The sequence below is a fragment of the Nymphalis io genome, chromosome 22 (genome assembly GCF_905147045.1).
Source record: "Nymphalis io chromosome 22, ilAglIoxx1.1, whole genome shotgun sequence".
Lineage (NCBI taxonomy): Eukaryota > Metazoa > Arthropoda > Insecta > Lepidoptera > Nymphalidae > Nymphalis > Nymphalis io.
This window is the reverse complement of record NC_065909.1, coordinates 2,159,649-2,174,653: the sequence shown is the minus strand read 5'-3', so window position 1 is coordinate 2,174,653 and position 15,005 is coordinate 2,159,649. Positions and strand designations below refer to the sequence as shown.

At 38.5% G+C, this 15,005-nt stretch overlaps 1 pseudogene; it reads right to left on the bottom strand.

Moving 5' to 3' along the window:
• Positions 1–1,636: 1,636 nt before the first annotated feature.
• Positions 1,637–2,380, bottom strand: LOC126777314 (uncharacterized; annotated as a pseudogene).
• Between the last annotated feature and the right edge of the window lie 12,625 nt (positions 2,381–15,005).

Below are 15,005 nucleotides of genomic sequence, written 5' to 3'. Positions count from 1 at the left end.
GCGATAAGCGAGTCATAAAGACACAAAATTCTGACACCAAAGAATTTCTTAACAAAAAAACAAATTACTCAAGTCAATTGAACTAAGCCTAAGACTTGCAGCCCTATAAGCTCTTCCAAAAAGCTGCACGACCACATTAGGTACAGAAAAATTATCTATATATCTTAAGTACATAGTTCTCATGCAGAGTTTATTTGATTACCATGAACTTGTGGTTAAATTGTAGAATCAATTGAATAGAATAAATTACCTATCTAACGTTAATGATTGTTATGATAATGTTTGTGATAACAAGCACGCTGGGAAGATCCAGATGGATCAGCGAAAACATTTGCTTCGATTATAAATTATAGTATGAAATAAATATTTTTAATTCTATAGCATAGATATTTATGTATGTGTTGTATTCCGGTTTGAAGGGTGAGTGAGCCATTGTAATTACAGGCAAAAAATACGTCTAATTCCCAAGGTTAATGGCTCATTGACAGTGTAAGGAGTGCTTAAGATTTCTTACAACGTCAATGTTTATTGGCGGTTGTAACTACTCACCATCAGGGCACATTTGCAAGCCTAATTGTGTCATAAATAAAATGGTATAAAAGAAAGCTTGAACGCCAAAAATGAACACCTGTACACGCGTGTGAAGCCGCGGGCGAAAATAAGTTTTCTATAAATATCTCGTAAAGCAATTGTCACCATGTTGTATTTGTGAAGGCTGTCGTAATTTCCTTGTAATGTTCTTAAATAGCACAATCGCAGCTGGTAGTTTAAACAGCTTGAGGAGACTTTCTGGAGTGTAACTCCTCATTTGTGTTGCATAATACATTATAACTAAGCTAGTGATCTACTGAATATATCGCGCTATACTGCGCTTGCCTTCAGCATAGGTATCTCAATTCTTATATTTTCGTTTTAACCTACGTGAAAGATATAGATTGGTTTTTAAGTTATCGTCTTAGATTTCAGTAAATAAACACAAATTAAAAATAGCTAATGTATATTAATTAATTTTGTCTATATTACATGTTGTGTACTGTAATCATGATCTATTGAAATTGAGGCAAGAATACTAGTGTCCTTCCTGATGCCCAATTCTACTAAGAAATTGTCACTTTATCGCAATCGAATCGAAGCGTGATCGTTGCCGTTTTTCCGTTTTCCTATTATTTTATTTTATTATTGACTATTGCCATAAAAGTTAACAATTACGTTTGATTTTGACATAACGGTATATGCTAACATATTATCGGGTCGGTTAAAATTCGAATAAATACAGATGATTCAAAGTTGGATCAGAATTGAATCGGGAACGTATCGTAATCGTTATAAATTAGTAGAATTCGGCCCCTGTATCTAGTACAGGCAATTATTATATATTATTATGTACATAATATATTCTTTTAAAGGCGAGTGTTTCCGGCAAAGTAGAATAAAGCCGACATAGGCCGTAAGATCCGATTAAGAGAATTATTGATAAGCGCATCTCTATCCAATATATTTGTTGGCTTTATTCATTTTTATTGAGAATCGATAATTTTAACATTATCGTATATTTTTGTATCATTAATTATTAACAGTCGTCCATATATTAATCTTCTTTTGCCTAGCGTTATCTCGGCCTAGTAACGCCAGGTTGTTATCTAAAAAGGTCTGATAATAAGCAGGTGCTGAGAATTGAATCTCCCTCTGCATTCTCACGACCACAGCCGTAGCCGCCATGTACACGTCCATATTCACGTGACTCCTCACCAACATGGCCGTTCAAATCTCCACCTATCACGATGCTCTCGGTGTTCGGAATGTAGCGGAGCATGTCTTCCAAGTCATTCCAGAAGGATTCCTTCTCCGATTCAGAGCCGCCGACCTGTGGAGTGTAGGCGCTGATAAGATGAGTAATTACTCCTTCTGTCAGTAGCTTCACCCGAAGAAGTCGGTCGCTTAGTCTATCGACTTCTAGAATACTGTTCTGGAATTCCTCGGACAGTACTACGGCCACACCGTTCTTTCCAAAAGGGGAGCCGGAGTAGATCAACTTGTAAGCCAGTCAAATATCACGGGACTTGTTGCCCTTCCAACGAGTTTCTTGCAAGAAAGCAGCATGAATCCTGCGCCTCGTCAGTACGTCAGCCAGTTCAAGGGAGCGACCTGTGAGAGAGCCGATGTTCCAGGTGGCAAAGCGGAGCTTCTTTTTAGGTACTTGCTTCTTCAGCCGTGCCCGTACTTGACACGGTAGCCCTTTCCCACTTGTCGCAGGCTTAGGGCGATGTGCCTGCGCGTCGTTTTGCGGCGACGCCCTAGCCATTGTACCTAAAATTATTTTCTTCTTTTCCATGTTAAATGGTGGGTACTGGTTTTACAAGGAGCCACTGCCGTCTGACCTCCCCAACCTAGAGAGTAGGAAACCAATTCAGGATAGAGGGATGTTGAGGAAATTTGGTGGGAATTCAAGGTATAGGGATACTTATGCCACGGAAGACATAGGGTGTAGCATAAGTAGCTCGGGAAAGGCGGGGTCGCGTACCCATATGTTTATATCTCTTATACCGGACAGGTACAAAATACAAACACCCCTGCCTACATGTCGTCCATATATTAATGTGCAACTTAAAAATTATTATATTTATTTGACGTGGACACGACTTTACCCTATGGAGCATTGAACAGCAACTGACAAATCAACGAGATAATGACACATTTGAGTAAAAGAGACGACGTTCTACAAGGCCAAAGTTTATCTCTTTCTAAAACACGAATCATTTCAGACAGTTACAGCACTTTTGATTATTCTTACAATAGTAGAAAAACTATATCTTGTCCTATTAATTAAATTACTGGCTTTATTACTTTCCAGATCAACAAACACAACGAATTATATCTATAGAATCGCATTCAGTGGAAAATTATCCTCAAGATTTGCAAATACATATTCCTATCATAATTCTCATTTGTTTCGCGACGACAAAGTTCGAGTTTGAATAATTCGCGGTAACACTTAGTCATTGTATTTGTCTTTGTTTAGGAGTAATTGTTGTTAAAGATATCTGCGAAATTATACGTGCATTAGGGAATTTCATAAAGCATTCGAAACACGAGAGACTTATATATTATATGATATGTCATATAATATATCAGCCATGCCATAATCATTATTGAAAATTCGATAATAAATACAACTTACTATTTGTCACCCGCGACTTCGCCAGGTGGTAGAAGTTTGGAATAAAAAAGTGACCTGTGTCCATCTTTGGGGTTCAAGGTTACTTCATACGAAATTTCACCAAATTCGGTTCAGTGGTTTAGCCGTGATAGACAGACAAACAGACAGACAGAGTTACTTTCACATTTATTATATTAGAACAGATAATTCGTTTTTTTTTCTCAATAACCGATAGAGTATAAATCAGTAACAGTACAGTACAGCCTGTTAATGTCCCATTGCTGGGCTAAGGCCTCCTCTCACTTTTTGAGGAGAAGGTTTGGAGCTTATTCCACAACGCTGCTCCAATGCGGGTTGGTAGAATACACACGTGGCATAATTTCAATGAAATTAGACACATGCAGGTTTCCTCACGATGTTTTCCTTCACCGTCAATCACGAGATAAATTATAAACACAAATTAAGCACATGAAAATTCAGTAGTGCTTGCCCGGGTTTGAATCAACGATCATCGGTTAAGATTCACGCGTTCACCACTAGGCCATCTCGGCGGATGTGTGTAGGAGTGTGCCTATTAAATTAAGAGTAATAATGGCAGTGGCTATTCCACATGTATCATAAATAAATTCATCGAGAACTGTTTGTAGTGCAATATAATAATAATAATAATAATAATAATAATCTCCTGGGACATTTTTCACACACGGTCATCTGATCCCAAATTAAGCTTGTACAAAGCTTGTGTTATGGAAACCAGAAAAACTGATTTACTACATATACTACTTTTCTTTTGTAACATACTTATATAGATAATTATAACCAGACTCAGGACAAACAGACATGTTCATGCACACAAATGTTTGACAGACAGCACTACGATAGCGCGATTTAAAAATATAAGGAGTAATTGCGTTTTGTTAATATTAATTGTAAATTCTAAGCAATAGGCTCTTCTATAAAGGAGTTCTATAAAGTGTATGATCACGTCACAATATATTTAGCATCTAGAAGTGAAACAGATTTTATGAAAATCTCTAATTGGTTGGAAAACCTTTGTAAAAACAGAACACCAAATCATACAAATCGATAGAAATAACTCATTTAAACATATTAAACAAATCACAAGTCGTGCCAATTATTCAATTATTATTAATTCATTACTTTCGCTTTCTGTATACCAATAAAATGGCGGCTTGAAAATGTCGCGCGTCTTTTTTTTTAACAACGCTATTGTAGCGATCATGGAATCTCCTGACTATTTATTTTTAATTCTGAAGTGGATTTATCGATATAAAACTTATTTTTAATGTATTTTAATTTATTTATTCAAAAATAATAAATCTAACATTAACCAGCGCTTCAATAATAATGAAACAGGTTTTATGCGTCTAATTCAACTAACGGCGTCACGTCAATGTAATCTATATAGTGGTTATATAGTAAATTATAATTCATGTACCAGCGTTAGTACATTTCACAAATAGTTCCATCGGATTGTATATTTCTTCAATCCTGAACATACAAACGGACGATAATTCGTCTTGGACACTGAGCTATCGTTTTCGTTCGTGTCCGTATGCTGGTCGCAAGTATCTACTTAACTGAAACTGGAAAATGGTGATGTTTGTACAAAATCTATTTGAAATAGTTAAATTTAAGACGCGAAAGTATGTCTGTTAAGGTTTCACGACTGAAACAATGAAATTTGATATGAAGCTTGAACTAATAAATAGGGTGAGTGAGCCAGTGTAACTACAGGCACGAGGGATATAACATCTTAGTTTCCAAGGTTGGTGGCGCATTGTTAATTTAAGGGATGGTTAATATTTCTTTCAATAACAAAGCCTGTTGGTGCGTGGTTACCACTAATCAGGTGATTTTTTTTCATAGAATAGGAAGGCGGACGAGCATATGGGCCACCTGATGGAAAGTGGTCACCAAACGCCCTTAGACATTGGCATTGTAAGAAATGTCAACCATCGCTTATACAGCCAATGCGCCACCAACCTTGGGAACTAAGATTTTATGTCCCTTGTACCTGTAATTACACTGGCTCACTCACCCTTCAAACCGGAACACAACAATAACAAGTACTGCCGTTTTGCGGTAGAATATCTGATGAGTGGGTGGTACCTACCCAGACGAGTTTGCACAAAGCTCTACCACCAGTAAATCCAGTTGTCCGCCTATCTATTGCATATAAAGCCCAGGATATGTAAATATATATATATATATATGTGTGTAAATATATTACAAATGCACTTAATGTGATTTTGTCAATTCTAATGTGCTTATGTTTGTAAGTCTAGACCGCAGTAATAGCTGAGAAGTTTTGAACAAATACTGAGTTCATATTTAAATTAATTGAATTAGTCGAGTAAAGTGAAGCGAAGGTTTGTATAAATAAAATTAACGACGCATTGTTCAACATATAGACGTACACACATGAGTTTATATGATTTTAATTCATTTGTATATGGTCTGGGGTTCCGCAGAGTTATCTACAAAACTGTCAGTTACAATGGCCGATAAGAGGTGCAATGGCTCTTTAGATATCTAAATATATAAGTGAAATACCACTCATTACGAGATCTCCTAAACTATCCGCCCGATTGGCTTGAAATTTGTCACAGTTACTCTTTCCCCGACGTAGACGCCTGGTGCGTTTATTGTTAATTACTCTCAAAACCTAAAGCCTAATACATTCAGTTTATCACTAAATCAATAAAAAACTGCTATTTTAACCTACATAATGCCTAGCGAATTATACATATAATATGATATATATATCTATCGCATTTAATTGTTGATTCGTGAACTCGTTAGCATTGGAATCCATGGTGGGCGTTATACTCAAACGTTAAAATAAGTGGACTGCAACGTTGACTTTTGTTACTATTTTAATTACAGACACTTAAATTTCTTATGACAATGAGTGATTACACTAATATTTAACGATTTAGAGCCAAAGGGTTTGCGAATGATCACCTCGTGCAACTGCTGTCAACCAGTCCATGATTGACATGACATTCGCCCGTCATGGCAAACGCAATTCCATTAGGTATTACCCGCTCTAATAAACTAAACAGAATAATTTACCAATGATAAAATATATTTTAACTCCTTCATAATGTCACGCTCTGTTATATACATAATTATACATATAACATATTTAAATTATTAGATAGCGGCGGTAGTCTAAAAAAATGGTAACTCGCCAATAGCCATATTAATTTGAAAAGAGGTAGTTATTTTGAAATCACAGACATACACTTCAATTTTTTTTTATAGAGTAGGAAGGCGGACGAGTATATGGGCCACCTGATAGTAAGTGGTCACCAACATCCATAGACATTGATATTGTAAGATATGTTAACATTACCAATGCGCCACCAACCTTGGGAACCAAGATGTTATGTCCCTTGTCCCTGTAATTACACTGGCTCACTCACCCTTCAAACCGGAACACAACAATACCAAGTACTGCTGTCTTGCAGTAGAATATCTAATGAATGGGTGGTACCTACCCCGACGAGCTTGCACAAAGCCCTACCACCAGTGTAGTAACCCTACCACCATTTATTTTTATTTATTAAGGATACAAACAAAAGTATTAAAGTAAACAAAACAATTAATTGTAGGAGACTGTATAAGATGGCCTAGTGGTAAGAACGCGTGAATCTTAACCGATGATCGTGGGTTCAAACCCGGGCAAGCACCACTGAATTTTCATGTGATTAATTTGTGTTTATAATTCATCTCGTGCTTAACGGTGAAGGAAAACATCATGAGAAAATCTGCATGTGTCTAATTTCATTGAAATTCTGCCACATGTGTATTCTACCAACCCGCATTGGAGCAGCATGGTGGAATAAGCTCCAAACCTTCTCCTCAAAAGGGAGAGGAGGCCTTAGCCCAGCAGTGGGACATTAACAGGCTGTTATTGTTGTTGTATTGTTGACTGTATAAGATAAAAAACTTCTGTAGAAAAATATCAAACAATAATCACAAGAAATCTACAACAAAATTTCATCAAATGATTTCAATTAAACATTAAAGTTAAGATAGAAAAATAAATGGTAAGTTAAAGGGAGGAAGTCTGTATTTTCTATTTTAAATTGTTTTTTTGTTATCGCTGTGTACCTTGTTTTCAATGTTTGTTTCACATAAGTTTTTCTCTCTTTCTTAAAACGTAATCTGAATCGAGGTTCCCTTCCAGGATACGGAACCCAATATCAGTAATACGCCTCAAAAATTCCAATTCCAGATTAATCCACGAGAAACCACAAGGGGTGACATTGAGTTTTAAATTGAAAAAAGGCCTTCTCTAATTAATTCCGAATGTTTTATTTTTTGTGGATATTGAAACAGACTGACAAAAACACACATAGTACAATCCAATAGGAGGTAGGAGGAGTAAAAATAAGGAAAATTTAGATTGACATATTTCGATTTGTCGAAGCCGGTTGGCGTGGTTGGTAGATACTTGCCTTTCCCACCGAAGGTTTGTGGGTTCGATTCCCACCCAGGACAGAAATTTGTGTGCATGAACATGTCTGTTTGTCCTGAGTCTGGGTGTAATTATCTATATAAGTATGTATTTACAAAAGAAAAGTAGTATATGTAGTATATCAGTTGTCTCGTTTCCATGGCACAACAAGCTTTGTACAAGCTTAATTTGGGTTCAGACGGCCGTGTGTGTAAAATGTCCCAGGATATTATTATTATTATTATATTGCACTACAAACAGTTCTCGATGAATTCTTTATTTATGACACATGTGGAATAGCCATTGCCATTATTACTCTTAATTTAAAAGGCACACTCGTTCACACTTCAGCTAAGATAGCCTAGTGGTTAGAACGTGTGAACCTTAATCGATGATCGTTGATTCAAACCCGGGCAAGCACCACTGAATTTTCATGTGCTTAATTTGTGTTAATAATTCATCTCGTGATTAACGGTGAAGGAAAACATCGTGAGGAAACCTGCATGTGTCTAATTTCATTAAAATTCTGCCGCATGTGTATTCTACCAACCCGCATTGGAGCAGCTTGGTGGAATAAGCTCCAAGCCTTCTCCTCAAAAGGGAGAAGAAGGCTTTAGAACAGCAGTGTAACATTAACAGGCTGTTACTGTTACGCGCACAAAGTCCTATCACTAAATGATATTGTAATGTCAAATATCTATGTCAAACTAAGATAATGAAATCGTTGAAAACTGTTTTTTATTTACGTACAATCAAAACCAAAATGATTTATTCAACATTGAACAAACATAAACAACAAATAAAAAACATAACACTTGCTTACGGATCGTCAAACCAGAAACTACCACCGGTTCGGAAAAGAAACACCCAACCCTGAGAAGAACCGGCGACAGAAACTCAGCTAGAAGCAGAAGAAGTAAACAATGAATAACTTATTGAAAACGCTATAGATGACGTCATCATCGTTAAAAAAGCTCATGGCGATTAAAATATAAATATAAATAATAAAAATCTTTATCGGTACGTACGTCACCGGTTTTCACCAATCTCTTGCTACTCCAATTCTCCTTTTTTCAATGTTTAATAATAAATAAAATTGTTCTAAGCTCTGTTTGATATTACGTGGTCTTATGGCCATGACATATTAAGCAACCTGGACCGCTTCCAGTGCTTTGAGCATAATGTATGAAATAAGTTACGGCCAGTGTTCAAATAATGATAACTATAAAATGTTTGCTGTTTACCTCGTGCTAATAAAAGGAAAACATCGTGAGGAAACCTGCACATGTTAAATAAATTCAGCTAAATATGTTTCCACCAGCTCACTGGAACAGTGTGGTGGAAAAGCTTTAAGTCTTCCACTTTAAGAGGAGATGAGATGTGCAATTTGATGAAAAATAAAAAGTAATATCTTTTTTTATCTATTTTTATTTTGGGCCTTTATCCTACAGGTACGTGAGTCCCATTGCCCATTTAACATTAAAAAAATATTGCTATTTGATAAAAATCAAAGAGCATTCTAGCAGATTCTGATAAAATATCTGAATATATAAAATAATGCTTTGAACTGACCCAAAATAGAACACATACAAAAGACTCGTATCATACTTATTTGCATTTGATATCCGATCTGGTTTTATGACAAATTTCAGAGACTTAGAATGAAACTAGGAGCGCAAATACAGGCTCTAAATTGTATGCAACGACATCCTATTTCCAAAATACTCATGTGGTCCCTGATCATCTGAGTCCCAATGATTTGTTAAGCATTCGAAATGGCTTATATTTCTTACAATGCCAATTTCTTGGGACATATGATTATGCACATTTGCATTACACTTTCAAATTAGAAACACGTCCATCTCATCACACACAAAGTCAAGTGGCTTGCTTCGTATTTTACCAAAGCAACACGAGCCGTGTATGTGTAATAAATTCCTTAAGTATGTTATACGGTTAAAAGTTTGAACGGTAGTATTAAATGATAAATTTAATGCAACGTAAAACTAATACCATTTGTCTTACATTTTCCGATACTCGAATTTATTATACGTCATATTTATACCTTCCGTTCGGACTTATATTCGAGGGTTCCGGATTTTATGGTGTATATATGATGTTGTGTTCTCATGAATAGAAAGTACTGATTTGCATATATTGAAATTTATTTATGGTCTTATTAAGAATCAGGTAAATAAATTTTTAATCGTAGTTCTTAGTTTGCCAAAAAGTTTTGTATTACTAGTTGGGACTTGCAATTCTGCTAGTTTGTTTTGAAGTGTTCTTGAGTCGAGAGAACCGAATTGCGTGTTCAAACAACGACACCACTGAACTTTCATCTTTTAAATTTGTGTTTATAATTTGCATGTGTCGGATAAGGATGGATTTACAGGTCACTTGTAAAGAGCGTTATGAAGTAAGACAACGTTAGATAAACTAAAAACTATGATTTCATTTATTTGATTCTTAATATTAAATTAATTTTCGTTCACAGTTCGGTTTGGAAGACATTATTATTATATAATAATAATAATAATGTCTTCCAAACCGAATTTGGCCACAGCTGCCAATCACGACGGCACTCCGACACGACCGAAAAGAGTTCAAGCGCAGGACCAACGGCTTTACGTGCTTTCCGAGGCACGGGAGTTTACACACTTTCAACTTCCAAACTCCGGGCTGCTACTGAAAATTTTCTGACAGAAAAACCCAATAACTTTCTATTGGCCCGACCTGGGGATTGAACCTAGGACCTCCAGGTCTGCGGCCTTACATCAAGCCACTAAACCAACGGGGCAGCTTTAGTATATATATAGATTATTATACAATCCCTTTTATATCATATATTTTTACAATCAATCAATCAATCAATCAATCAACAGCCAATCGTTGTCCACTGCTGAACATAGGCCTCTCCCAAGGTGCGCCAAAGCTCCCTGTCCTCCGCCTTCCGCATCCAGTTGGTGCCCGCCACCTTCTTAAGGTCGTCGGTCCATCTGGCTGGAGGGCGCCCTACGCTGCGCTTGCCGATTCGCGGTCTCCACTCTAGGACTCGTCTGCTCCAACGGCCATTGGTCCTACGACATACGTGACCAGCCCAATGCCACTTCAGCCTGCTAATTTTGCAAGCTATGTCGGTGACTCCTGTTCTTTTCCGGATAACCTCATTTCTGATCTTATCCTTCAAAGATACTCCGAGCATAGCTCGCTCCATAGCACGCTGAGCGACTTTGAATTTGTGGACTAGTCCCGCAGTCTAGTATGTCATGGCAGGTATGACGCATTGGTTGAAAACTTTCGTCTTCAAACATTGCGGTGTAGACGACTTGAGGACTTGACGAAGGTTGCCAAATGCTGCCCATCCCAAGCGAATTCTTCGATCGGCTTCCTTCTCGAAGTTGTTCCTACCGACTTGTATTATATTTCCTAGGTAGGTATATTCACTAACAACTTCGAGAGGTTTCCCCTCGACGTATATCGGTCCCGGCACGACATGCCTATTGAACATGACCTTGGTCTTGTCCAAGCTTATACCGAGACCGACACACCGGGAAGACTCGCCTAGGCTACGCAGCATTTCGGTGAGTTGTTCCAGCGACTCTGCTATGATGACGATATCGTCGGCAAATCGAAGGTGTGAGATGTACTCGCCGTTTACATTGACTCCATACCTAGTCCAATCCAGCGTTTTGAAAACGTCTTCCAACGCGTTGGTGAACAGTTTCGGGGATATTACATCACCCTGTCTCACCCCTCTGCGCAGTTGGATCGCCTTCGTCTTACAGTCCTGTGGACAGTCATTGTAGCGGCGTTGTACAGACATGTCAGTACCTCGATATATCTCCAATCGATATCACATCTCTGCCATGAGTCGAGCACTGCCCAGGTTTCGATGGAGTCGAAGGCTTTCTCGTAGTCCACAAATGCCATACACAGCGGCTGATTGTACTCTTCGGTCTTCTGCACAATCTGCCGAACAGCATGGATGTGGTCCACGGTGCTGTAGCCTGATCGAAAGCTGGCTTGCTCTGGGGGCTGGAACTCGTCAAGTCTCAAGCTTATACACGTGACTCAGGAGGGAAATTGGTCTGTAGTTTTTCAAGAGGGTTTTATCACCTTTCTTGAAAAACAGTACCACCTCACTCCCGCTCCACGTTTCCGGGGTCTTGCCATGTTGGATGAAGGAATTAAAGAGGCTTGCTAGCTCTTTCAGGACCGGAGTCCCACCTGCCTTAAGCAACTCTGTTGTGATTCCGTCATCTCCCGGAGCTTTGTTGTTTTTAAGCTGTTCTAGAGCCGCCCTAATCTCTCCTTGGTCAACGACCGGGAGCTCCTCGGAGTAATGGCGCATAAGAGGGGCGCGCTGGTCATCAATACTGATTCCCACGGGTTTATCCGATCTTGAAGAGAACAACTGCCCATAAAACCTCTCTACTTCTCCGACAATCTCAGGCCTAGAGGGAACGATGGGGTCGTTACCTTTAGGCCATTTTCAGTTTTAAGTTATGTCAGACGCGGCCTCCCAAACTTGCGAGCGAACACTTTCGATCCCCGATTTTGCTCAATCGCAGCCTTGATGGCACGGGTATTGGAGTGTCGGAGATCACGTCTCGTCAGCATTTTTATTGTTCGATTTAAGGCCTTATTTGACAAAAACGATGGTAGTTCTCGTCGTTTTCTCATGAGCTCGAGTGTCTCAGCAGAGAGTTTTGGTGCGTTGTCTCTTCTATATGGCGGAAAACACTTGCGGGATGTGTTTTGCAGTATTTTGACCAGCGTGTCGGTTTTCTCATCAATGCTGCTTATGGTTTCCAACGCGGTGAATTGATTTTGAAGTTCCATTTGGAACTTTTCGGAGCTTTTTTTGAGCAGCTTGGAGCATAGTAGGTCGGAGAGTAGACCTCATTTTTCGAGGCACTCTAAATATCAACTTTTAAGTTGATATTTAGAGTGCCTCGAACCAAGCGGTGATCACTTCCGGTATTAAACCTGTTGATCACTGAAACATCTCTAAATATGTGTCTTTTATTCGAAATGATAAAGTCTATCTCGTTCCTTGTCACGTTATCGGGGCTTCGCCAGGTCCACCTCCTCTGTGGCTTCTTTGGAAAGAAAGAATTCATCAAAAAAAGCCCCTGCGCTTCGAGAAAGTTTACCAGCATTTGCCCCCTGTGATTTCTGCAGCCCAAGCCATAAGGTCCGACTTTCGATTCACCGCTATCTTGTACTCCCACTTTAGCATTAAAGTCTTCCATAACAACATTGTAGTGGGCCTTCGAGGTGTCGTTGAGGGCCTTTGCGATGTCCTCGTACATCGCTTCGACCACATCATCAGAGTATGTCGAAGTTTGCGCATATACCTGTACGACCTTCAGGGAGTACCTGTCGGAAAGTTTTAGGACAAGGTACGCTACCCGGTTCGACACACTACTGATTTCCACAATGCTGCTAATGAGATCCTTTTTGACTAGAAAACCGACACCACCCTGGGAGAGGTTATCACCTTCGCGGAAGTAGAGTAAGTTACCGGACTCTAGAGTTATCATGTCCTCCCCCTGTCTTCGGACTTCAGATAACGCCAGTATATGCCAGTTTATATGACTTAACTCTACTTCTAATTCGGCGAGGTGATGGTCCAGCCTCATCGAGCGTCCATTATACGTTGCCATGTGCAGTCGATTTATACGGTAGCCTGCCGTGAACCGGTGATTCTTAGCACCCCCTGCCCTGTCGATACCGCGACCGCTACCTTGGTCGGGCCTAGCGGGCTTGCCGGTAACTGGGGGCCTTTTTTTGGGCGCATCTGCCATTAAGGGAGGGGTTTGCCCATACTCGCCGCTCTGGGCAGGCGTGTTGGCGAGCGCAGTAGGGGGGTAAGAAGTTTATGGGAGGGGGGACGCTGCTGCCCATCCCCCCTTTTCCCCGTCCCTCAGTCGCCTCTTACGACACCCACGGAATGAGATTGGGGGAGTACTATTCTAAGCCGGTACTCCACGGCAAATATTTTTACAAATAAATGTTAATATTTTTGAATTCAGTTATAGGTATATTTCATTTGTTCTTTATAGAGCATCGTACTTTTGCGTTTCTTATTATTTTAATTAACCATCTAACTATACAGTATAAACAATACGAAAGTAACTATAAACAGATTTCTCGTTTTGTGTGCAAAAGAAAGAAAACTTCGTTTCGTGACCTGAAAATTCAAAAATCTTATTTCTCAATTCGAAATGAGGAAAAACTCTTTGAGTTCATGCTTAAAAATTCTTGTACAATCATATGGTCTCATAGATATTCATATATGAGAGGAATATGTCGCACGGTATTGTCGAAGCGGTTTGCAGAATTTATTGCGATGTTTTCTAAATATAAATTATTCGAGTAGTCTCTTCTGTTAATTAAATATACTTTCGCAATTAATGTCATTCTGTTGTTTTATCGTGTGCATCGTTGAATGTGTTTTTAATATCTGAACATTTAGCTAAAGAGTATGTTTTTTTAAATAATTTAGAATAAGAATTAACAAATTGGTCACTATGTATTAAAGGCCGTCAATGCACCTGCAAGCGCCTCGGTGTCACAGTCATTTTCCAGCAGGTGAGCGTTCTGAACTTTTGACCGCCCCTCTTCTTGCATAATAAAATACATATGTGTTTATAAATATTTTTTTTTTTTTTTAAATAAAAAAAAACATTTTAGGGAGTTTTTTGCAACGGGAAAAGAGCAAACGGTGGATGGAAAGCTAAGGAATCATCCTTTCACATTAATTGCTTAGTATTATTAGTTTGCCTAGGATTGAAATGTTTTGCTAGCTAACATTCTAATTACTCGATAGTGTAAGAGTGGATAATATAACAGCCATTAATTTGTATCGGAGGTATTCGGTTACCCCATTTAAATGACTTGGTTAACGAAATTTGGCAACGCTGCGAAATGCATGGTATCTTTCTGACTGCCCCATAAATTAATACACGCGAAAACGTTGAGGCTAAACAAGAATAAAGAAGAAATAATGTGAGAATGGGAACTATCTCACTAGGCATACCAAAAGATAGTTCAAATTATAGGTGAACCACAAATCGATCTATTTACATCGCGTACCAATGCTAAATGTTACCACTATATTTCATGGAAACCAGACCCCGATGCAATGACAATCGACGTTTTTACAATTAACGGGCAATAATTTTTGGCCTAATTTTTTTCTATGCATTTCCACCGTTTTTCTCAGATTCTTATATGTTTGAAAAAAAAAAAATTAGTAACAAAGCTACCGTATTGGTTTCTACTCCTTAAAAGAATAATCATTATATTATGATCTTCGAACATAAGAAAGACCTTTTATGTTCCAATATCAGA